Source organism: Aquarana catesbeiana, linkage group LG08, assembly GCF_042186555.1.
Source record: "Aquarana catesbeiana isolate 2022-GZ linkage group LG08, ASM4218655v1, whole genome shotgun sequence".
Taxonomy (NCBI): domain Eukaryota; kingdom Metazoa; phylum Chordata; class Amphibia; order Anura; family Ranidae; genus Aquarana; species Aquarana catesbeiana.
This window is the reverse complement of record NC_133331.1, coordinates 261,349,507-261,373,161: the sequence shown is the minus strand read 5'-3', so window position 1 is coordinate 261,373,161 and position 23,655 is coordinate 261,349,507.

Here is a 23,655-nt window from a genome sequence, read left to right as displayed (position 1 = left end):
TTGGAGGGAAGCTTCCGAATGGTAAAGATTAGGGATGAGCCGAACACCCCCTGGTTCGGTTCGCACCAGAACCTGCGAACGGACCGAAAATTTGCACGAACGTTAGAACCCCATTGACGTCTATGGGACTCGAACATTCGAAATCAAAAGTGCTAATTTTAAAGGCTAATTTGCATGGTATTGTCCTAAAAAGGGTTTGGGGACCCGGGTCCTGCCCCAGGGGACATGTATCAATGCAAAAAAAAACTTTTAAAAACGGCCGTTTTTTCGGGAGCAGTGATTTTAATGATGCTTAAAGTAAAAAAAAAAAAAAAAAAAAAAAAAAAAAAAAAAAAAAGTGAAATATTCCTTTAAATATCGTACCTGGGGGTGTCTATAGTATGCTTGTAAAGTGGCGCGTGTTTCCCGTGCTTAAAACAGTCCCTGCACAAAATGACATTTTTAAAGGAAAAAAATCATTTAAAACTGCTTGCTGCTTTAATGTAATGTCGGGTCTTGGCAATATGGATGAAAATAAGTGAGACAAATGGTTTGGGTACCCTCCAGTCCATTACCAGGCCCTTTGGGTCCTGTATGGATATTAAGGGGAATCCCGTATCCAAATTAAAAAAAGGAAAGGTGTGGGGCCCCCAGGCCCTTTATACTCTGAACAGCAGTATACAGGCAGTGCAAACAAGACAGGGACTGTAGGTTTGTTGTTAAGTAGAATCTGTTTGTAATTGTGAACTGGTACATTTTTTAAAGTGTAGCTCCAGCCAAAAAATCTGTTTTTAAACTTTTTGGAAAACATAGGGAAGGGTTATCACCCCTGTGACATTTGTTTTGCTGTCTGTGCTCCTCTTCAGAAAATTTCACCTCACAATGACAAATGTTTTTTGAAAATGTGGGGTTTTTAGTGAAACAAGGATTGGTGATAAAGCATCGGTGGAAAGGAGAAAAGTTTTTCCCATATTAACTCTTATGCCGCGTACACACGGTCGGACTTTCCAGCAGACTTGGTCCGGCGCACTTTCTGACGGACTTTGTCCGCCAGGTGCGCCGGACTTTAAAACGGACGGACTTGCCCACACACGACCGGACTTTTCCGGCGGGCTAAGTCCGCCCGTCTTTCCGACGGACTTTCAGAATGAACGGACTTGCCCACACACGGACAAGTCCGTTCATTTTGAACGTGACTCATGTGCGACGGGACTAGAAAAGGAAATCAATCTTGCCGCTTTTATCGGCAAGATTGACACCTTGCGAGCCCCGTCGCGGGGCATACCAGGCCCTTAGGTCTGGTATAGATTATAAAGGGGAACCCCCTACGCAGAAAAAACGGCGTGGGGTCCCCCCAAAGATCCATACCAGACCCCAATCCAAGCATGCAGCCCGGCCGGTCAGGAAAGGGGGTGGGGAAGAGCGAGCGCCCCCCCCTCCTAAACCGTACCAGGCCGCATGCCCTCAACATGGGGGGTGCTTTGGGGGAGGGGGGCGCCCTGCGGGGCCCCCCTCCCGAAAGCACCTTGTCCCCATGTTGATGAGGACAAGGGCCTCTTCCCGACAACCCTGGCTGTTGGTTGTCGGGGTCTGCGGGAGGGGGGCTTATCGGAATCCGGGAGCCCCCTTTAATAAGAGGGCCCCCAGATCCCGGCCCCCCCACCCTATGTGAATGAGTATGGGGTACATGGTACCCCTACCCATTCACTTAAGGAAAAAGCGTCAATAATAAAACACACTACACAGGTTTTTAAAATAATTTATTAAACAGCTCCGGGGGGGTCTTCCTCCGGCTTCGGGGGCTCCTCCGGTTCCTCTTCTCCCGGCGTCCGGTTGGTTCTTCTCCGCTCTCTTCTCCCGGTGTTCCAGTTCTTTGGCCGGCTCCTCTGCTGTCTTCAGGTAGCTCTCTTGCCAGCAGAGGAGCTGGCGCCTACACACGGGCGGATTGTCCGGCACACTCTGGTCCGCCGGAAAGTCCGACCGTGTGTACGCGGCATTACAGGCGAGAATTTCTCTTCCTATGGGGTAGATTTCATCTCACTTCCTGTTGTCTCCTTCCGTTTGCAAGTAGGAGTCGTTTGTAAGTTGGATGTTTGAAAGTAGGGGCCTGCCCTATATACTCAGCAGAAATTTGGGCCTTAGGTGTTGTTGTGGCCTCAACATTGTAAGCCCTCACAGGGCCCTGCTGTGAAATATTAGATCAAGAATTGTAATTACATGCCCCTGTTGAACAGGGCCAGAAAAATTGGACCTTTGGTGGTGGTGGTGGTGGTGGTGTTGGTACCACAACACTAAGTCCTCACAGTTAATCTTGGTTGGCGCAGAAACGGGCCCTGCTGTGAAATATTAGATCAAGAATTGTAATTACATGTCCCTGTTGAACAGGGGCTGAAAAATTGGGTCTTAGGCACTAGTGCCACAACACTGCAACCCCTCACAGATACTCTAGTTGGAACGCAGGAACGAGCCCTGCTGCAAAGTATTGCATCAAAAATATTAAATTACACGCCCCTGTTAAACAGGGGCTGAAAAATTGGGCCTTAGTCACTGGTGCTGGTGCCACAACACTGCAACCTCTCACAGATACTCTAGTTGGAGCGCAGGAACTAGCCCTGCTGCAAAGAATTGCATCAAAAATTGTAATTACATGCCCTTGTTAAACAGGGGCTTAAAAATTGGGCCTTAGGCACTGGTGGCGGCGCCCAGAACCAAAAATGTTCTTACAAGCTATCAGCATGATCATTGAGGAGGAAGAGGATAATTACTCAGGATAGTCACTCAGCATTAGCATAGGCAGTCTTTGAAGGGATCTGAGATTTAAAAAAAAAATATTCGGTTACATCAGCATCAGGTGCTTGGTAGCTGGTGGTGATCCAAGACCGATTCATTTTTATGAAGGTCAGTCGATCGACCGAGTCGGTGGACAGATGCACCCTGTGATCGGTCACAAAGCGTCCAGCAGCACTGAATGTGCATTCCGAAAGAACGTTGGATGCAGGACAGGCCAGTAGCTCAATTGCATACTGTGCAAGCTCTGGCCAGTGATCCATCCTCAAGACCCAGTAACCCAGAGGATTTTCGGTGGGAAAGGTGTCCAAGTCAGATCTTGCCCCTAGGTATTCCTGCACAATGTAAAACAGACGCTGGCGATGGTTGCTGGAACCGATCATACCTTGGGGCTGCAGACTAAAAAATTGTCTGAACGCATCGGTCAGACGGCCATCTTCTCCACCGCTCCTTTGACTGACCGAAGCCTCAGCAACACGTTGTCCAGAAACAGGAGTTTGTAACCTCCCAGTCTCTGGGAACGCGTTGCACAGACCTTTCTGCAAGGCCTCCCGAAGATGTTTCATCCTCTGCTCCCTCTGTGATGGCAAGATAAGGTCCACAACCTTACCACTAACGTGGATCAAGGAGGGTTGCCAGCCAGTATTGGTCCTTCTCCTTGATACCACGAATACGAGGATCCTTACACAGGCTTTGCAGGATCAGGGAGGTCATGCAGCGTAGGTTTGCTGAGCCATACGGTCCGGAGTCCTCTGGGTCACTAAGGACAATATGATCCGCAGCCACCTCCTCCCAGCCACGTACAAGTCCATGTGTTTCTTGGGACTGATCCCTTAAAGACTGCTGCTGATGCTGAGTGCCAGGCTCCACCTCCATACTGACACAATCCTCCTCCTCGTCCTCTTCCTGTGTGATCGGCGGGCACGCAGGAACACTGTCTGGATAAAGGGGGTGTTGAGAGCTAAGGAAGTCCTCCTCTTCATGCCTCTATTCTGCCTCAAGTGCCCTGTTCATTATTCCACGCAGCGTGTAACCAACAGGTGGACAGGGGGGACAGTGTCACTGATGCATGCACTGTCACTGATCACTATCCTAGTGGCCTCCTCAAATGGTGACAGGACAATGCATGCATCCCTGATCATGGCCCACTGGCGTGGGGAAAAAAAAACAAGCTAACCTGACCTTGTCCTGTTGCCATAGTCGCACAGATACTCATTGATGGCCCTCTGCTGCATGTGCAGCCGCTGCAGCATGGCCAACGTTGAGTTCCACCTGGTGGGCATGTCACAGATTAGGCGGTTCTTGGACAGGTTAAACTCCTTTTGGAGGTCTGCCAGCCGAGCACTGGCATTATATGACCGGCGGAAATGCACACAGACTTTCCTGGCCTGCCTCAGGACATCCTGTAAGCCTGGGTACCTGCCCAAGAACCGCTGCACCACCAAGTTAAGGACGTGAGCCAAACAGGGCACATGGGTCATTTGTCCCTGTCGGAGGGCAGAGAGGAGGTTGGTGCCATTGTCGCAAACCACCATTCCTGCCTTAAGTTGGCGTGGCGTCAACCACCTCTGAACCTGCCCCTGCAGAGCTGACAGAACCTCTGCCCCAGTGTGGCTCCTGTCCCCCAAGTACACCAGCTCAAGCACCGCATGGCATCTTTTGGCCTGCATACTTGCGTAGCCCCTTGAACGGCTACGGAGCACCGCTGGTTCCGAGGACAAAGCACAGGAAGAGGCCATGGAGGAAGAAGAAGAGGAGGGGGTGGAGGAGAGGTGTGTCACAATCATTAGTGGCATTTTGGAGGCATGGTGGTGGAACAACCTCCAACACTACTACACCTTGTCCTGCATCCTTCCCAGCTGCCAGCAGAGTCACCCAATGCACGGTGAAACTTAGGTAACATCCCTGTCCATGCCTGCTGGACCATGAGTCAGCGGTAATATGCACCTTACCTCTGACCGCCCTGTCCAGCGAGGAATAGACATTGCCTTCCACATGCTGGTAGAGAGCCGGAATCGCCTTCCGTGAGAAAAAGTGGCGTTTGGGTACCTGCCACTGAGGAACCGATCTGATGCACTCATCTCAAAAAAGGCCCATACCAAAGAACCTTTGGAATAATGCACAGAGACAGCAGCGCCCTGCACATGCGGAGCTTTGGGGTATGATGCAGTCAGTGTGCTGCCTTTTGGCTGGCCCCTGGAGAGCATCCTGCCTCGTTGGTGATGTGCCTCCTCCTCCTCCTCCTCTCTCCTATCATGGACTCCAGAGAGAGAGATATCATTTTGCCCCTGTTCAAATCATTAGTAAGACCTCATCTGGAATATGCAGTTCAGTTTTGGACACCAGTTCTCAAAAAGGAGATCGGGGAACTGGAGAAAGTGCAGAGAAGGGCAACCAAACTGATAAGAGGCATGGGGGAGCTCAGCTATGAGGAAAGATTAGAGGAACTGAATTTGTTCACTCTTGAGAAGAGGAGAATAAGGGGGGATATGATCAACATGTTTAAATATATAAGGGGTCCATATAGTGAACTTGGTGTTAAGTTATTTACTTTACGGTCAACACAGAGGACAAGGGGGCACTCTTTACAACTGGAGGAAAAGAGATTTCATCTCCAAATACGGAAAGGTTTCTTCACAGTAAGAGCTGTGAAAATGTGGAATAGACTCCCTCCAGAGGTGGTTCTGGCCAGATCAGTAGATTGCTTTAAGAAAGGCCTGGATACTTTCCTAAATGTACATAATATAACTGGGTACTGACAATTATAGGTAAAGTTGATCCAGGGAAAATCCGATTGCCTCTCTGGAATCAGGAAGGAATTTTTTCCCCTGCTGTAGCAAATTGGAGCATGCTTTGCTGGGGTTTTTTGCCTTCCTCTGGATCAACTGTGGGTATAGTATTGGGTATATTGGATTGTACGTTTTTTTTTTTTTTTTTTTTTTTTTTTATGGTTGGACTGGATGGACTTGTGTCTTTTTTCAACCTGACTAACTATGTAACCATGTAACTATCAGGCACCCATGTGGAGTCAGTGACCTCATCATCCCCTCCCTCCTCATCACTGGAGCAAACCTGGCAGTATGCTGCAGCAGGGGGAGCATGACTGCCAGATTGCTCTCCGTCTTGGGCACCCCCTCTGTCCGTGCTTCACGTTACTGCCTTCATCTAGCTCAGTATCATCGCTGGGCATCCTCCTGGAGCATATACCCAACACTGTGGTCAAACAGTTCGAGGGACTCCTCAGGAAGACATGGTGGGGCTAGGGAAGGAGTCACTGATGCCATTGAGCCAAGGGAAGAGGCCGCATTGGCAGCTGCTTTGCCAGACAAAGTACCCTGAGCATGGGTGAGAGAGGATGAGGAGGATGAGGACGGCTTGGTCATCCACTCGACCAAGTCTTCCACATGTTGTGGCTCAACACGGCCAGCTGCCGAGAAAAAGGCCAAGTGTGTCCCACGGCCACGTGCTGATGAGGATGCACCGTCTCCACGACCAGCACTGTTGCCTCTAGACACAGAGCCTGCTTGCCCTCTTTTATTGGCTTGTGGCTGTCTGCCTCTCCTTGTTGGCCTTCCAGACATACTAATGGCCTGTAGCTGCACTAAGCTGGGATAGATATATATATATATATATATATATATATATATATATATATATATATATATATATATATATATATATATATACACACACACATACACACACATACACACACATATATACACACACACACACCACACCTGGGATGCATATCTACATACACAATACACTAAGTGCAGCTAACTCACTGACTGTCCTGCCTAATCTAGCTAACTCTAAAGGAAATTACACTGTCTCTCTCTCTCTAAGCACTCTGGAACACACTACACAGGACCGCCGTGCAGGCGGCCTTATATAGCGTGGGGCATGTTCTAAACCCCCTGAGCCATAATTGGCCAAAGCCACCCTGGCTTTGGCCAATTACAGCTCTCTCTACTGACGGCGCCATGATTGGCCAAGCATGCGGGTCATAGTGCATGCTTGGCCAATCATCAGCAAGCAATGCAGTGCGATGCCGCAGTGAATTATGGGCCGTGACACGCCACGCGAATTTGGCGCGAACGGCCCATATCGTTTGCAATTCGATGAATGGTCAAACAGACGATGTTCGACTCGAACATGGGTTCGACTCGAACACGAAGCTCATCCCTAGTAAAGATGTTTTTTATTATAAATTATGTGAGCAGACTGCAGTTCGTCCTTAATGAAATAGATTCCTTTAATCAATGCACGTTTTGGTTAATACATTGGTTATTTTATACAACCTTTGGTCCAATGTGCAGGCTCATATTTAAGAGACACACAGCATCTCCATAAAAGGAGGTGAGCAGTGTTACGATTACGATTATTCACCATGCATATACTATGGAGGCGGTCAAATGGAAAGTGGATACTTTTTCAGGCTCATTGGATCAACATAACAGGTTGATACCAGGGATCACTAAATGGCGGACAGTGGTTCGGATCAAACATGGTAACTGTCCTATCTGGACAGACATGGTCCTGCCATTTTGGAGCCTGTTCTCCCCCAGACATCACTACTGTCATCAACACGGAACTGATAACAGGAGGCAGGACAATTCTGGATGGAGGGCAGCAGCTTCCTGAGTTAACAAGCAGGTGATTGGTTGCTAGGATGCTGGGCAGTCTTCCGCCCTCAGTCCAGACCTGTCATGCCTCCCGCCCTCCTGTACTCACCCCTCCATTACCGTTCTCAGCCCCTTTGTAAATTACAGTTCTCACCCCTCCCCCACATTGCAGTCCTCAGCCTCCCTGACATTACAATGCTCACCCCCCCACATTACAGTTCTCAGCCCCTCACATTACAATTCTGACCCCCCATAATTATAGTCCTCAACCCCCCCCCCCCCCACGCACTGCAGTCCTCAGCCCCCAACGTTACAATTCTCACCACCCCCCCCAACCCGACACACACACACACACACACACACACACACACACACACACACACACACACACATGCAGTTTTCAGCCCCCCTCATTGCATTCCTTAGTGCCCCCACATTAAAATCCTCCCCCCATATTAAAATCCTCAGCCCCCCCCACATGTTATTCCTCACTCCCTTAATACTGTGTCCTCAGCCTTCCTTTCATGTTGCCCCCTCCCCCCACCTCTCTGTCCTATCTCACACAGGCACCCAGTTTTAAATATTTTCATGTCAAAATGGGAGTTGGATTATGTATTGAAAATTGAACACCACAATTTTAATGTATTAGTAATGGGTCCCTGTGCAAAATATACACCCTATTTGGAAGCTGCGAGCCTTGCAGCTGTGAATGAAATATACAGGTAAAAGAAAAGGCAAAAAGTTGTGGTCCTTAAATGAATGTGTCAAAAATATATAAAGTGTCAGATAAAAAAGTATTGTGTGACAACCAAAACCATACTGCGTGATATTCTTAAAAAATATTCAAAACAGTACACCAATCATTTCTTAAAGTCTAATAAATTACAAAAACGATCTTCAATAAAGTGTTTGCTGTTCAAAACAGTGCTTGCTGCTATAAAAGTGCTTATTTGTGCAATGAAGTGCCTTAAGTGCCAAATGGAGCCTCCAATCAGTGCTCTCAGGTGAATGCACAACGCACTTACTGTACCAGAAAGATTTGACCCCTTTTCCCAAAGGTGGTTAATCAGCGCTCACATGTAAGTATATCTTCATGGGGTTACCCATCACACGATCTCTCAGATAAGGAAAGGCTATGAGGCAATCAGCCTTCGACACTTGGATACTCCTCTTTCTTGTGATAATTACTCCACAATCTCATTGGCATGGGAAAAATGTAAAGCATTAACTCTTATGCCCCGTACACACGGTCGGATTTTCCGATGGAAAATGTCCGATCGGAGCGTGTTGTCGGAAATTCCGACCGTGTGTGGGCTCCATCGGACATTTTCCATCGGATTTTCCGACACACAAAGTTGGAGAGCAGGCGATAAAATTTTCCAACAACAAAATCCGTTGTCGGAAATTCCGATCGTGTGTACACAAATCCGACGGACAAAGTGCCACGCTGCTCAGAATAAATAAAGGGATGAAAGCTATTGGCCACTGCCCCGTTTATAGTCCCGACGTACATGTTTTACGTCACCGCGTTTAAAACGATCGGATTTTCCGACAACTTTGTGTGACCGTGTGTATGCAAGACAAGTTTGAGCCAACATCCATCGGAAAAAATCCTGGGATTTTGTTGTCGGAATGTCCGAACAAAGTCCGACCGTGTGTACGGGGCATAAGTGTAGTAATTTGAATCGGTTTATTAAAAGAATAAAATATTGCACTTACATCATGACAATTAAAATGAGCATGACGTAATAAGCAGATATAAATTACTACACATTAAGGTTATCCTTTATATTTCTCCCATGTCAATGGTGATTGAGATTGTGGAGTAATTATCACAAGAACGAGGAGGATCAAAGTGTCCAAGGCTGATTGCCTCATAGCTGTTCCTCATTTGGGAGATCGTGTGACGAGTGATCCCATGGAGATATACTTATCTGTGAGCGCTGATTAACTTCCTTTGAGAAAAGGGGTCAAATATTTCTGGTAAGTGTTACCTATAACACAATTAAAATGTTACAGGAGGTTCATTGTTGATATCTTGATATTGGAAGGAGACAGGGATTAAGCTTTAAAGACTTTAAAAGGAAGATTGACACTAATAACAAGAATATAAAACTCTCTTGAAAATAACATATGGAAAGGATTGAATTTCTAGATTTGGTAAAAAAAAAATAAGAAAGTAATTTATCCACAAGCAGTTTTTTCAAATCCTCTGATAGAAATGCATTAAATCCATTAGGATTTCACCTTCATGATATGTGGCTGGGGAACATTCCAAAGTGTCAGTTAATTTAGTTCCTCAGAAGTTGTACAGAAGAGGAAACATACCTAGTGCAGGCAAGACAGTGATAGACAGTTATCTGTAAGAATGAGGAATTTATTAAGAATGGTTTTCAGTAAAGGTTATGATAGGGCATTTATTTCTGAACCGGTTGAGAAAGTAAGATTTATGGAAAGAAAGGAACTTCTATTGATTTGATGAAGAATGGCTCCAATAGGAAGGATTTTGAGACAGCAACTATTTTAGACTACAATTTTCACTAGAAAATGCATTTCCTGGAGAAAATGCGTGGGAATGTTGAATAGCATCTCCCTATCTCGTAGCCGCCTGTCCCCAGAACACACTGTAAAAAACATTTCCTCACTATCTGCCTGAGTGAGAGACAGTGTGAGAGAACCCTTCAAACAAGCCTTAATAAATCCACAACAGTACATGCTATCGAAACAGTGACTTCACCGTTGGAGACACACGGCCTTTGTCAACGTATCAGTATAAAATTTATGTTGATAAACCTAAAAATGCACAACCCCAACAGGTCTGAACTTGAAACATGCAAAAGATCTGTTCAAGCACACATAGATCACCCCGACATATGGGGACGCAATGTAACTTTGAATCTATGAATGACTGTTCTCCCTGTTATATCTCATAATGCTATGTTCAATGTGTATGTTCAACAATGTATGTAACTTTACCTATATAAAACAATAAAAACTTTTTTGAGAAAAAAAACTAAAAATGTGGGCATGTCAGAGATTTAAAAAAAGAAGTTGGCTGTGCGTTTCGCTGGGAAGCGTGAAGAATTTTATACAGGACAGTCACTGGAAGAAAGTGTAGAACTCTGGTCATTTGGAAGCTCAACCAGCCAAAAGTAAAAGGCATATCACAAAACCGAGCACAATGCCTGAAACTAGACAAAAATACCTACGTTTTGATGTATAAATTGTGTATGATAAGTAGATCTTGTGGGCGTGAGAGCAATTTATAGAGAAGGAACTAAGATAATTTTTTTTAAGGCTCTGTGCTCTAGCTATGACATGATCCACATTAAGCAGCCCAATACACACTCTGTTTAATCGATTAAGTTTAGTGATCATTTCAGGAAATGTTCACTAAACTTAAACAGCTTTTACACAAAAACTATAAAAGATATCAAACTGAAAAGATACAGCCAGATAGCTGAATATTTTGTGACCATTTTAAAGTTTGTTTGGCGTCTGTAGGTGAAAGTATGAAGGAGCTGAAACTTTTGGGAGCGGAAGAAGATTTTAAGGATTTGAAGCATGCTCTTATTCACTTTAATGTTGTTTAGAATAAAAGTATGTTTTTTTTAAGGTTTTAGGGGAATAATAGTAATGCACCAATGTATAAAAATAATTGTATGGTAAGCCCGCATAGTATAAAGAATGAATTGCAGACATGCTGTCTTTATTATATTTACCCACCTCCAGTGTCCTGATAAGAGCCATTATGAATATTGTTTACTTGATGTTTTGGCAACCAGCTATGGACTTGATTCATGTTTGGCCTGGGATTGCCAGTGAGGGAGAACAGCAGAATGTTCACATGCCAAATAGCTATAGGTTATAAGGAAACGTATTTAAGCGTGATGTGGCTAGGACTTCTCCTATCTCTGAGGAAGTCCAATAGGGTTGCAATCTATCAGATGGGAGTGTCTGAAGTCATTACGCTAGGCAGGGCTCAGCAGAACCTCAGAAAAAATGATCATGTCATTGTTGCGTACGCTGTATAGCAGGGCCGGCCCTACCATGGGTCCCAGTGAGTCCACAGGACCCAGGCGCCAATTTGAGAGGGGCGGCAATTCAGGGGCAGACTGGGCCGATGGGAGTGTGCTGTGAACCGCAGTGTTCAAGTCAGCTTCTCTGCTGCTGCTGAAGCTGCAGGCTTCTTATCATTGCCGGTCCGCCCACCACCGGTAGCACAGAGCCGACAGGGTTTTGGAGCACTTCCTTTGGCTCTGCCGCTGGCTGCGATAGCTGTCTGATAGGTCATGGTGGTGGGCGGGGACAAAGGTCCTCTGGCGGCTGCTGTCGCTGCATCCTCCGGATCATCCCTGCTGTCAGTGTGTGGGCAGCGGGTGACAGCTGACTCAGTGCAGCTGTCCTAGAAGAGTGGATCCGCACACTGCTCCATCCAGCATTGCCTGATCAGCTTGTGACACACATCGCTTCTTCTGCCACTCTCTCCCTGCCCATGTGCTGCATCTGTGAAGAGCAAAAGGGGGTGGGAAGATTAAACAAGCAGCTGACAGCCACATTAAAGCCGCTGACTGTGAACCCCCCCTGGACCATCCAAGTGAGTGAGCTGAACTCACTGACCAGACCCTGACCCTCTCTCTGCCCCCTCTCTCTACCACCTCTCCCCCCTCTTTCTCTCCCTGCCCCCCTCTTTCTGCCACCCCTCCCCCTCACTCTTTCTCCCTGTCCCCCTCTCACGGCCCCCCTCCCCCTCTCTGCCCCCTACCTTCCCCCCTCTCTCTGCCCCCCTTTCTGTGCCCCCTCCCCCCTCAATTTGCCCCCCCTCTGTCTCTTCCTGTCCCTCTCTCTCCCCCTCTCCCCCTATTCCTGTCCCCCCTCTCTCTGCCCCCATCCTTGTCCCCCCTCTCTCTGTCCACCCTCTCCCTATAGTGTGGGGTGTGGACTTGGCATCTGAGCCATGATTGGCCAAAGGCACCCTACCTTTGGCTGGTCATGGCTCTCTTAGTACATTGTGCTGTGATTGGCCAAAGCATACAGGTTGGGTGCATGCTTCGGCCAATCAGCAGCCTTCAATGCACTGTGAAATCACAGTGCATTATGGGGCGCTTGTCGACTGGTGAACATCCCGTGAGCGACCCATATGTTTGTTCGACTTGAACATCGGGCCCTTTACTAAATACTAGAGGGATCACCAGGCAAAGAAAGGTGGTCCTAATTCCTCTTTATACATCTTTCTATCACTAGAGGGGTCACCAGGAGGAGGAAAGAGGTCCTGATTCCTCTAAATAAACCTTTATATCACTAGAGGGGTTACCAGTAGGGATGAGCCGAACACCCCCCTGTTCGGTTCGCACCAGAACATGCGAACAGGAAAAAAGTTCGTTCGAACATGCGAACACCGTTAAAGTCTATGGGACACGAACATGAATAATCAAAAGTGCTAATTTTCAAGGCTTATATGCAAGTTATTGTCATAAAAAGTGTTTGGGGACCTGGGTCCTGCCCCAGGGGACATGGATCAATGCAAAAAAAAGTTTTAAAAACGGCCGTTTTTTCAGGAGCAGTGATTTTAATAATGCTTAAAGTCAAACAATAAAAGTGTAATATCCCTTTAAATTTCGTACCTGGGGGGTGTCTATAGTGTGCCTGTAAAGGGGCGCATGTTTCCTGTGTTTAGAACAGTCTGACAGTAAAATGACATTTTGAAGGAAAAAACTCATTTAAAACTACCCGCGGCTATTGCATTGCCGACAATACACATAGAAGTTCATTGATAAAAACGGCATGGGAATTCCCCAAAGGGGAACCCCGAACCAAAATTAAAAAAAAAATGACGTGGGGGTCCCCCTAAATTCCATACCAGGCCCTTCAGGTCTGGTATGGATATTAAGGGGAACCCCGCGCCAATAAAAAAAAAAAAACGGCGTGGGGTGCCCCCAAAAATCCATACCAGACCCTTATCCGAGCACGCAACCTGGCAGGCCGCAGGAAAAGAGGGGGGGACGAGAGTGCGGCCCCCCCTCCCTCCTGAACCGTACCAGGCCACATGCCCTCAACATTGGGAGGGTGCTTTGGGGTAGCCCCCCAAAACACCTTGTCCCCATGTTGATGAGGAGAAGGGCCTCATCCCCACAACCCTGACCGGTGGTTGTGGGGGTCTGCGGGCGGGGGGGCTTATCGGAATCTGGAAGCCCCCTTTAACAAGGTGACCCCCAGATCCCGGCCCCCCCCCGTGTGAAATGGTAAGGGGGTACGCAAGTACCCCTACCATTTCACGAAAAAAGTGTCAAAAATGTTAAAAATGACAAGAGACAGTTTTTGACAATTCCTTTATTTAAATGCTTCTTCTTTCTTCTATCTTCCTTCATCTTCTGGCTCTTCTGGCTCTTCTGGTTCTTCCTCCGGCGTTCTCGTCCAGCATCTCCTCCGCGGCGTCTTCTGTCTTCTCCTCGGGCCGCTCCGCACCCATGGCATGGGGGGGAGGCTCCCGTTCTTCTCTTCTTCTCTTCTTCTCTTCTTCTCTTCTTCTCTTCTTCTCTTCTTCTCTTCTTCTCTTCTTCTCTTCTTCTCTTCTTCTCTTCTTCTCTTCTTCTCTTCTTCTCTTCTTCTCTTCTTCTCTTCTTCTCTTCTTCTCTTCTTCTCTTCTTCTCTTCTTCTCTTCTTCTCCGGGCCGCTCCGCAATCCATGCTGGCATGGAGGGAGGCTCCCGCTGTGTGACGGCGCTCCTCGTCTGACAGTTCTTAAATAACGGGGGGGCGGGGCCACCCGGTGACCCCGCCCCCCTCTGACGCACGGTGACTTGACGGGACTTCCCTGTGACGTCACGGGGAATGCCATAGGGAAGTCCCGTCAAGTTACCGTGCGTCAGAGGGGGCGGGGTCACCGGGTGGCCCCGCCCCCCGTTATTTAAGAACTGTCAGACGAGGAGCGCCGTCACACAGCGGGAGCCTCACTCCATGCCAGCATGGATTGCGGAGCGGCCCGGAGAAGAAAATGAAGAAGAAGAGAAGAAGAGAAGAAAAGAAGAAAAGAAGAAAAGAAGAAGAGAAGAAGAGAAGAGCGGGAGCCTCCCCCCCATGCCATGGGTGCGGAGCGGCCCGAGGAGAAGACAGAAGACGCCGCGGAGGAGATGCTGGACGAGAACGCCGGAGGAAGAACCAGAAGAACCAGAAGAGCCAGAAGAACCAGAAGATGAAGGAAGATAGAAGAAAGAAGAAGCATTTAAATAAAGGAATTGTCAAAAACTGTCTCTTGTCATTTTTAACATTTTTGACACTTTTTTCGTGAAATGGTAGGGGTACTTATGTACCCCCTTACCATTTCACACAGGGGGGGGGGGCCGGGATCTGGGGGTCACCTTGTTAAAGGGGGCTTCCAGATTCCGATAAGCCCCCCGCCCGCAGACCCCCACAACCACAGGCCAGGGTTGTGGGGATGAGGCCCTTGTCCTCATCAACATGGGGACAAGGTGTTTTGGGGGGCTACCCCAAAGCACCCTCCCAATGTTGAGGGCATGTGGCCTGGTACGGTTCAGGAGGGAGGGGGGGCCGCACTCTTGTCCCCCCCTCTTTTCCTGCGGCCTGCCAGGTTGCGTGCTCGGATAAGGGTCTGGTATGGATTTTTGGGGGGACCCCACGCCGTTTTTTTTTTTTTTGGCGTGGGGTTCCCCTTAAAATCCATACCAGACCTGAAGGGTCTGGTATGGAATTTAGGGGGAACCCCACGTCATTTTTTTTTTTTAATTTTGGCCGGGGTTCCCCTTAATATCCATACCAGACCTGAAGGGCCTGGTATGGAATTTAGGGGGACCCCCACGTCATTTTTTTTTTTTAATTTTGGTTCGGGGTTCCCCTTTGGGGAATTCCCATGCCGTTTTTATCAATGAACTTCTATGTGTATTGTCGGCAATGCAATAGCCGCGGGTAGTTTTAAATGAGTTTTTTCCTTCAAAATGTCATTTTGCTGTCAGACTGTTCTAAACACAGGAAACATGCGCCCCTTTACAGGCACACTATAGACACCCCCCAGGTACGAAATTTAAAGGGATATTACACTTTTATTGATTGACTTTAAGTATTATTAAAATCACTGCTCCTGAAAAAACGGCCGTTTTTAAAACTTTTTTTTGCATTGATCCATGTCCCCTGGGGCAGGACCCAGGTCCCCAAACACTTTTTATGACAATAACTTGCATATTAGCCTTTAAAATTAGCACTTTTGATTTCTCCCATAGACTTTTAAAGGGTGTTCCGCGGCATTCGAATTTGCCGCGAACACCCCAAATTGTTCGCTGTTCGGTGAACTTGCGAACAGCCAATGTTCGAGTCGAACATGAGTTCGACTCGAACTCGAAGCTCATCCCTAGTTACCAGCAAGAGGAAGGAGGTCCTGATTCCTCCATATAGATCTTTATATTACCAGAGGAGTTACCAGAAGAAGGGGTGAGGTCCTGATTCCCCTATATAGATCTTTAGCTATCACTAGAGGGGTCACCAGCAGGGGGGAAGGAGGACCTGATTCCTTTATATATATATCTTTAAATCACTAGAGGGATAACCAGCAGGAGGAAGTTATGGAGACCTCACATACAAAAAGATATTGATAAGATAGAATGAGTCCAGAGATGGGTAACAAAAATGATGAAAGGTCTGGGGATAAAACATTTGGAAAGAGACTTCAGGAACTTAAAGCGGAGTTCCGCCGAAAAAAAAAAAAATTATAAGTCAGCAGCTACAAATACTGCAGCTTCTGACTTTAAAAATATATGCACACTTACCTGTCCAGGGTGCCTGCCATGTCGGCACCCGAAGCTGATCTGTCCCTAGGGTGGAGGCGCCGCCATCTTCGGTAAGGGAATCAGGAAGTGAAGCCTTGCGGCTTCACAGCCTGGTTTCCTACTGCGCATGTGCAATCTCACTGGTCCCTGCTGTCTTCTGGGACCTATGTGTCTCGCAGAAAACAGCAGGGGGGGAACGGAGGAGGGGCCGGACATGGCGTAGATCGCCGGGGATACTGCAGCGATCTATGCCCGGAAGTGGGAGCAAATACCTGGATTACACAGGTATCTGCTCCCCCCGGCCCCCTGAAAGGTGCCAAATGTGATACTGGAGGGCGGGAGGAATCCAAAAAGCGGCAGTTTCATTTTTGGGTGGAACTCCGCTTTAATATGTACAGTCTGGAGGAAAGAAGGGAAAGGAAAGACATGATTGAAACCTTCAAATACATCAAGGGGTGAATAAGGTTCAGGAGGGCAGTATTTTCAATATGAATCTAAAAACAAGAACACAGGGACATGTCCTCAAACTAACTGGAGGAAAGTTCAAAACTAATCTTAAAAAGCATTATTTTACTGAAAGGGTAGTTGATGCTTGGAATAGACTTCCAGGTGAGGAAGTGAGTTAGCCAACAGTAAATGGCTTCAAACATGCTTGGGACAAATATAGATCTATACTCAGACAAAAAAAAGTTAACAAAAAACAAACATAAAAATACTAAAACCATGTATAAATAAAAAACAGCAGATTCGATAGACCACTTGATTTTTTTTTTTTTTTTTTTTGCCTTCGCTTTTCTATGTTTATATATGTTTATATAAAAGAAAGCAAAATCCATTTTTGGTATGTAACGCCCTGCTCCTGTTGATTAGGCGCTTATATGTACATTTAGGGGTTATCTGTTCTGTATATAGTTCAGATTTAATCTATGGCTAAATTAGCTTCTGTTCCAGCATTTGCTGTGTTGCGTGTAGTTCCACATTGTTGTCTGTAGGTGTCGTTGTCACCACAGGCCAGTGTTGAAAAGCAACAGGCTGAAGTGTATTGAGTGCTCTTCTTTCTCAGAGGTAACTCGGCAGAGGTGGTCCACTGCTAAGCATTCTGGGAAAGAGTACTTAAAGCAGGGTTCCACCCAAATTTTGAACAATATCTGTATGTATTGTCTTCCTTGCCTAGATGCTGACATGCCATTTAAAAAAATTTAAATCACCGTAATTACCTTTTATTTTTCTATTCTCCTTTGCACTTCCTGGTTCTCCTCCCGTGGGAGTAGGCATGTTTCTAGCCTCTACCAGACTCCTGGGAGCTAGTCTCAGGCTTCCCAGGATGCCACTGAGCATGTGCGGGAACGAGCGGTGAATGCTGGGAGCACAGCATTCACCACATCCAGGAAATAAATGCTTGTGGGCTTCAATGAAAATGGAAACCGCCTGCAGTGAATAATATAAGTTATTCTTTCCGACGAAATCTGACACAGGTGGACATATTACACACAATATGTGAGTATGTAATGCTGAGAAGAAAAGTTTGTGAATGAACTAAAAAAAAAAACAAAAAAAAAAAAAGATAGGTGGACCCCCGCTTTAAGGAGCAGATGCCATTTTTGGTTCTCATTTACTGCCTGGCCCTCCTGGCCTAAGGTATGTGACAGCTTCTTTTCTGTCTCGGGACCATGCTGGCCCAAGGCTATGTTACTACAAGTAGGCCCTGAGGTCGTCTGGGGCCTGTTGGTGTAGAGGTGGTCCTGTGCTGTCTGTCCTGCGGGAAGAAGCCAAGCAATTGAAAGATCCAGGGGGAGGACTCATCTTGGAGAGGACCGAGCGAAAGGCTGGTGTCTCAAGAAGGGCCTGGTGACTCAATTGGAGGATGCATTCTCACTAACCTATCGCACAGCACTGCCAGGTCGGCTTAAAGGTTCTGGTACTGTGTTGCTGATTATCTAATACTACAGTCCTGTGGCAGAGGATTGTTCATCTATTTTCTACGTCCTGTGACAGAGGATCGTACAACCATTTTGTTCTTCTAAAGTCTGTGGCAGAGACTTTTTGTCCGTTGGCCATTCCGGCTGCTAGGTCAGTGAGAGAGACCTATCCGGGTGGGCAAAGATCTTCAGACTGAAAGTGTGTTTGTCTGCAAGATCTTAAATTCCTCAGTGATCTGCAAAAGGTATTTGAACTCTCCTGCAACTCCCTTTCTACCTCTTTACTGCTACTTCCTTTCAAGTTTTGCAATAAAGCATTGGAAACAGAACAAAGTGACTGGTGCATACATTGGTGGACGCAAGGCTTAATATAGACTGAGTTCCTGATGTGGTAAAACTACAGGTAAGGGGTGATGGCAACAACCCAATTTATTTCAGCAGCTCCTTCGGGGTCTTTGCTACAGGTATATTTAACATGCCCTCATTTTGATATATTTTTATTTTCTCTGTATATTGCCATGTTGGCTCCTCTGATCTTAGAGATGTACTTGAATACTACATTTTTCTTAAATGGACACGGTTGTTTTCTTACACTTGTGATGTGTAGAGATGTATTGTTTTAACGAAACGCAAGTAAAAATATATTCGACCTAAAAGGAAGCAAAATGTATGTGTGTGAGTATCTATCTCTATAAAATTCGTTTTTTCTTACTTAGTGATTTAATTTTTTGTTTTGTCCAACGCGGTTAAAAAGGTATTGGAGATTTGTAATTTTTTTTGATGACTTATGTTTTAAGACATAGAAGTCAGACGTGACGCCAAAGTATTTAAAATTAGTACTCTTACTTAGTACGGCAGTGACTGTCATGCCACGTACACACGGACGGACTTTACATAGGGCAAAACTCCGTCGGCATTTCCAGCAGAAAAATTTAAAACAGGCTCTATATCCAAGTTCGTTGGAAATGCCGACAGAAAAAGTCCGATGGTCCCTCAGGCATAGACTTCCCAAAGAGTAGTGTTCCCTTAAAAGCCAGAGCCCATAGTCAGTGGGTACGAGTCCTTTCCAAAAGCTCCTGTTCTGGCTGGGTCTGTCATGGCATAGAACATATGTAAACTTATGATTGGGGCAATTGTGGCTGGTAGGTGAATCAGGGTTAAGAAAATCTATGTCATACCGTCTATAAAGTAAAGCTAATTAAATATCTGGACTGACTATAGTGTTTTCCCACAAAGTCTATTCAGCCCCAAAAAAATTTCCCCTTTTCTCCATCCCTGCACAAACAATAGCACAGTACTACTATAATGGTCAATGAGGGGCTTTCTTATGCCGTGTACACACGGTCGGACTTTCCGTCAGAAAAAGTCTGATGGGAGCTTTTCATTGGATATTCCGACAATGTGTATGCCCCATCTTCCTACTACCATTTGTTCCAGTGCTCCAGTTGAACTACAGAACACCTCCCTGCTGCCTGTTGTTCCCGAGTTCCTGCCAGCTACACTACTTCTCTGCTCAATCATTTGTTCCAGTGTTCCTGCCAGAGTTCCGGTTCATCTTCCTACTACCAATTGTTCCAGTGCTCCAGTTGGACTACAAGAACACCTCCCTGCTGCCTGCTGTTCCTGAGTTCCTGCCAGCTACGGTACTTCTCTGCTCAGTCAGCGGTTCCAGTGTTCCTGCCAGCCCTCCTTCTGCTGCACCTGAGGTCCGGATCAGCTCCACATCTGCCATTTGCCAAGCACTTGTGGCCCCCTGTGCTCTTGAGTCCCTGTTTTCTCTATCAGGGGTTCTCGAGCCAGAGGCACACAAGAGGCTACTCCCTGCATTCTGGGCTCCGCCACCAGGTACGTGACATATTGTGACCACTGTACACTTTATTATCCAACCATTGTGAGATGTTTATGTTTATGATGTGTGTTATGATGTGTTATGCACTTTGTATCCATGGTGTAAGGGCTTGGTGCCGAATAGTCTGGGTGGGCACTGAGTCATCCAGGTAACTAGTTGTTTAATTAACTTACTGTTTATAGTATATGTTGGCTGTCCCTTAGCTATGTTGATTAGATTCCTGTTTACAGTTTGCATTGTTAGGTTAATATGATCAGGAGGGAAATGTCATCCTGTGGGATATAAAGTATGGGTCTGAGTTTCAATAAACAGTCATTCCTTTGGATTTTACCTCACATCTTGTCTTTGTAAGATGATTGGGGTAAAAAGGGCTGGCAATAGCTCTCGGTCTGCTCGGAGCAGTTTGGAGGGCAGGGAGGCACTCTTTGGCGGAAAGAAGCACCTAATTCGGGTGGTAAGCGGTTTTGTCACATATGGGAAATGGTATGTGTTGGGAGGCAGTGGCGGCTGGTAAAGTTTTAAGATGGTGGGGCGCCAGACCCCGCCCTTACTTTTTAACCCCTTGCACTTCTCAGAAGCCCCACCCCTTATAGACTCCAGCCACTCTGTACAGTGTAACTCAACTGTCAGTCCTAATTCTCAATAAAACTCTGCTGGCTCATTCATCCATTAAATACCAAAAGTAAAGAATTACATTAGCTGTGAGGTCTGCACAGGAAGCCAGCACAAACTAGTATTATGTGGGTTTTCATATCCCATCAAGCTCCATCCTAGTTCCTTATTTTATAGTAGGAATGTTAGTAATCCTACACTAACCTAACCACTGACACATAAGCAATAGAAATGTCCCTGTTTTTTGGAACTGACCAGCTTCACTAACATAAACCTTCATTATCTGTCAATAAAAAGTTTAAAAAGCAATGATAAAATCAGGCAATTTAAGATGGCATTCATTGAAGAGACGGCTGTGTGGCTCCACGCTGTCAACCCCTGCTACCTATCACTCCCAACTGCAATATAAGCCTCAGCAGAATTGGGGATCAGGAATAGTAATATCCTAACTAACAAGTCCCATACGACAAGCCATTGTTTATCTCTGACTGACACCAGATCCCCCTCCGTCAATCAAATTAAAATTGATGTCAACCAACTACTGAGAGCTATCAATATATGCTAACGAGGTTGCTGTCTTTACTAGACATAGTTATAAAGCCTTTGAGGTATTCAGTTCTGTTCTCCTGAAGAAGCGCATGTGGCGCGCAACATGTCAAGCCAATACAGAATCTGTTACCACCTCATAGCTTCTGGTTCAACGCAATGTAACTATATTGATCAAGATTTTTTCTAGACACTGCTCAAACTATTTTATTTAACCATCTAGCTATGTATGGAGTGCATAATTTGTAAAACTGTAACTATGAACTAAATTCTATATGTTTCTCTGTTTTATTCTTTATTTTAATATTTTCTAAATAAACTAGAATTTTAATCATATATCTAGTAATTACTGTGCCTATAAAGTCTTGAGCCCATATCTGTCCAATTTTTTCGAATCCATTAAGATAAGACGTGGCACCTGTAACCCAGTTCGTATCCGCATGACCACTGCGCTGATACGCTTAGAAATTTAATAAAACTATGAAAAAGATTGTTTTTTTTCAAAATTTTCAGCCTCTATTCATTTAGCGGAAAAAAAAACCCAGCTGTGATTAATTACCAACAAAAGAAATCTCTATTTGTGTGAAAAAAATTGTAAAAATGTCATTTGGGTACAGTGTTGCATAACCGCACAATTGTCATTCAAAGTGTGACAGCATTGAAAGCTGAAAATTGGCCTGGGCAGGAAGGGGGTGAAAGTGGCCAGTAGGCAAGTGATTAATACAACTATTTTTGGAGGTGTATCTCATATCCAGGCAAATTTCAGATGGTTACAGAAGACATGATACAACTTGTTACAGTTGTTAGATGCTACAAAGAATGGACTTAAGTCCTGTACACACGATCAGAAAATCATATGGAAAATGCCGCTTTCGAATCGATTGTACGATAATCGGATTGTTTGTACAGAGCTTTCGAGAGCCGATCAGGACAGTTCATCCGATATTATTCTATCGGACATGCACAAAAAAATTTGGCATCGTGCGATTTTTGTTTAATCGGTACAGCTATCGTTCGAAAATGCAATACAAATGCATTACAACACATGACATCGATTCCGAATTTTATTTCTGTCGTGCGGGAATTTTTGTGACTTTAGTAAACTCAGATACGATCTGAGATTAGCATGCAATAAAAAACAAACGATCATTCGTCCGATAATCTCATCGTGTGTATGGGACATTAATTCCTTAAAGGAGGAAATGGAAAATCACATACTTGTGTCCTTGCAAAACTGGTATGCACTGAACTTGTGCCTTACAGCATCCAAAGCAGCTTGTGCTATTGCTTTGGGCAATATAGTGTGTTTTATTGCATCAAAAAAAGTGTTTTTTTTTTAAATTGCGTTCAAAAAATCTCTGCGGCAATACGATGTGAACAAAAAAATTGCAACACCCACCATTTTATTCTGTAGGGCCTATGCTTTAAAAAAATATATAATGTTTGGGGGTTCAAAGTAAATTTTCTAGCAAAATATTTTAATGTAAACAAAAAGTGTCAGAAAGGACTTGGTGATTCAAGTGGTTAGAAGAGCGGGTAATGTGTGGTATAAGCTTCTAATGTTGTGCATAAAATGCCAAGACAGTTCAACCCCCCCCCCCCCCAAATTGGAAAGTAGAGACACCCCAAGCTATTTGCTGAGAGGCATGTTGAGTCCATGGAATATTTTATATTTTGCAGCAAGTTTTGGGAAAATTTAATTTTTTTTTTTTTTTTTTTTTTTACACAAAGTTGTCACTAAATGATATATTGCTCAAACAAAGAGGGAAGACACATTAAGGAGTCAATGCTGCTCACCCCAATATGGACAAGAAAAATGGGAAAAGGTCCCCCGAGCGGGGTTTTTAGGCAGCTAGCTATAGATGTGAGCAAGGCAGTAAATAAAATATTAAAATGCTTTATTGAAGGGTAATGAATGAATGTAACAACATATAAATATAAGTTGGGAGCTCCAGTGGGAAAATACCCATACCAAATACATATAATAGCAAACATAGGTTATACACAGCATATGATAAGGCTATTGCATAACAAACCTGACGCGTTTCGACCCATGAATTTTGGGGTCTCTTCAGAGGATGAGTTTGCTACAGAAAAATTTATAACAGTATGTCCAGCTTATTTAAAAGAATTACAGCATAGGCAAGTTTGTTTAGCAACATGTTTAGTAACACTGCACAGAATTACCACTGAGTTTGGATGTACCCCTCGATCAGAGCCTCCCCACATAGCAGCCCAACCATCCAGTGTGCCCGCACGCAGCAGCACCCCGGAAGAAGGGGGAACAGGAATCCACTTGATATGGCTTGCAAGGAGTCACACGTATAATTGCCCCCCCACCAACATGCCACTGGGGGGTGGGGCCGGAACCTACGAAAATTGTCAGAGCGTTAGCTCATGAATATACCCATATAGGTTAGTGGTTAGATTTAACTGTTGGGCGGTCAGAAAGTGTTGTAATAATCTATTACAGCTTGAATTGATCATATGAAGGATAATAAAATGAGTAAAGTGACTATATTGGTATAACTAATATAAAATATGTCAGGGATGACCTTG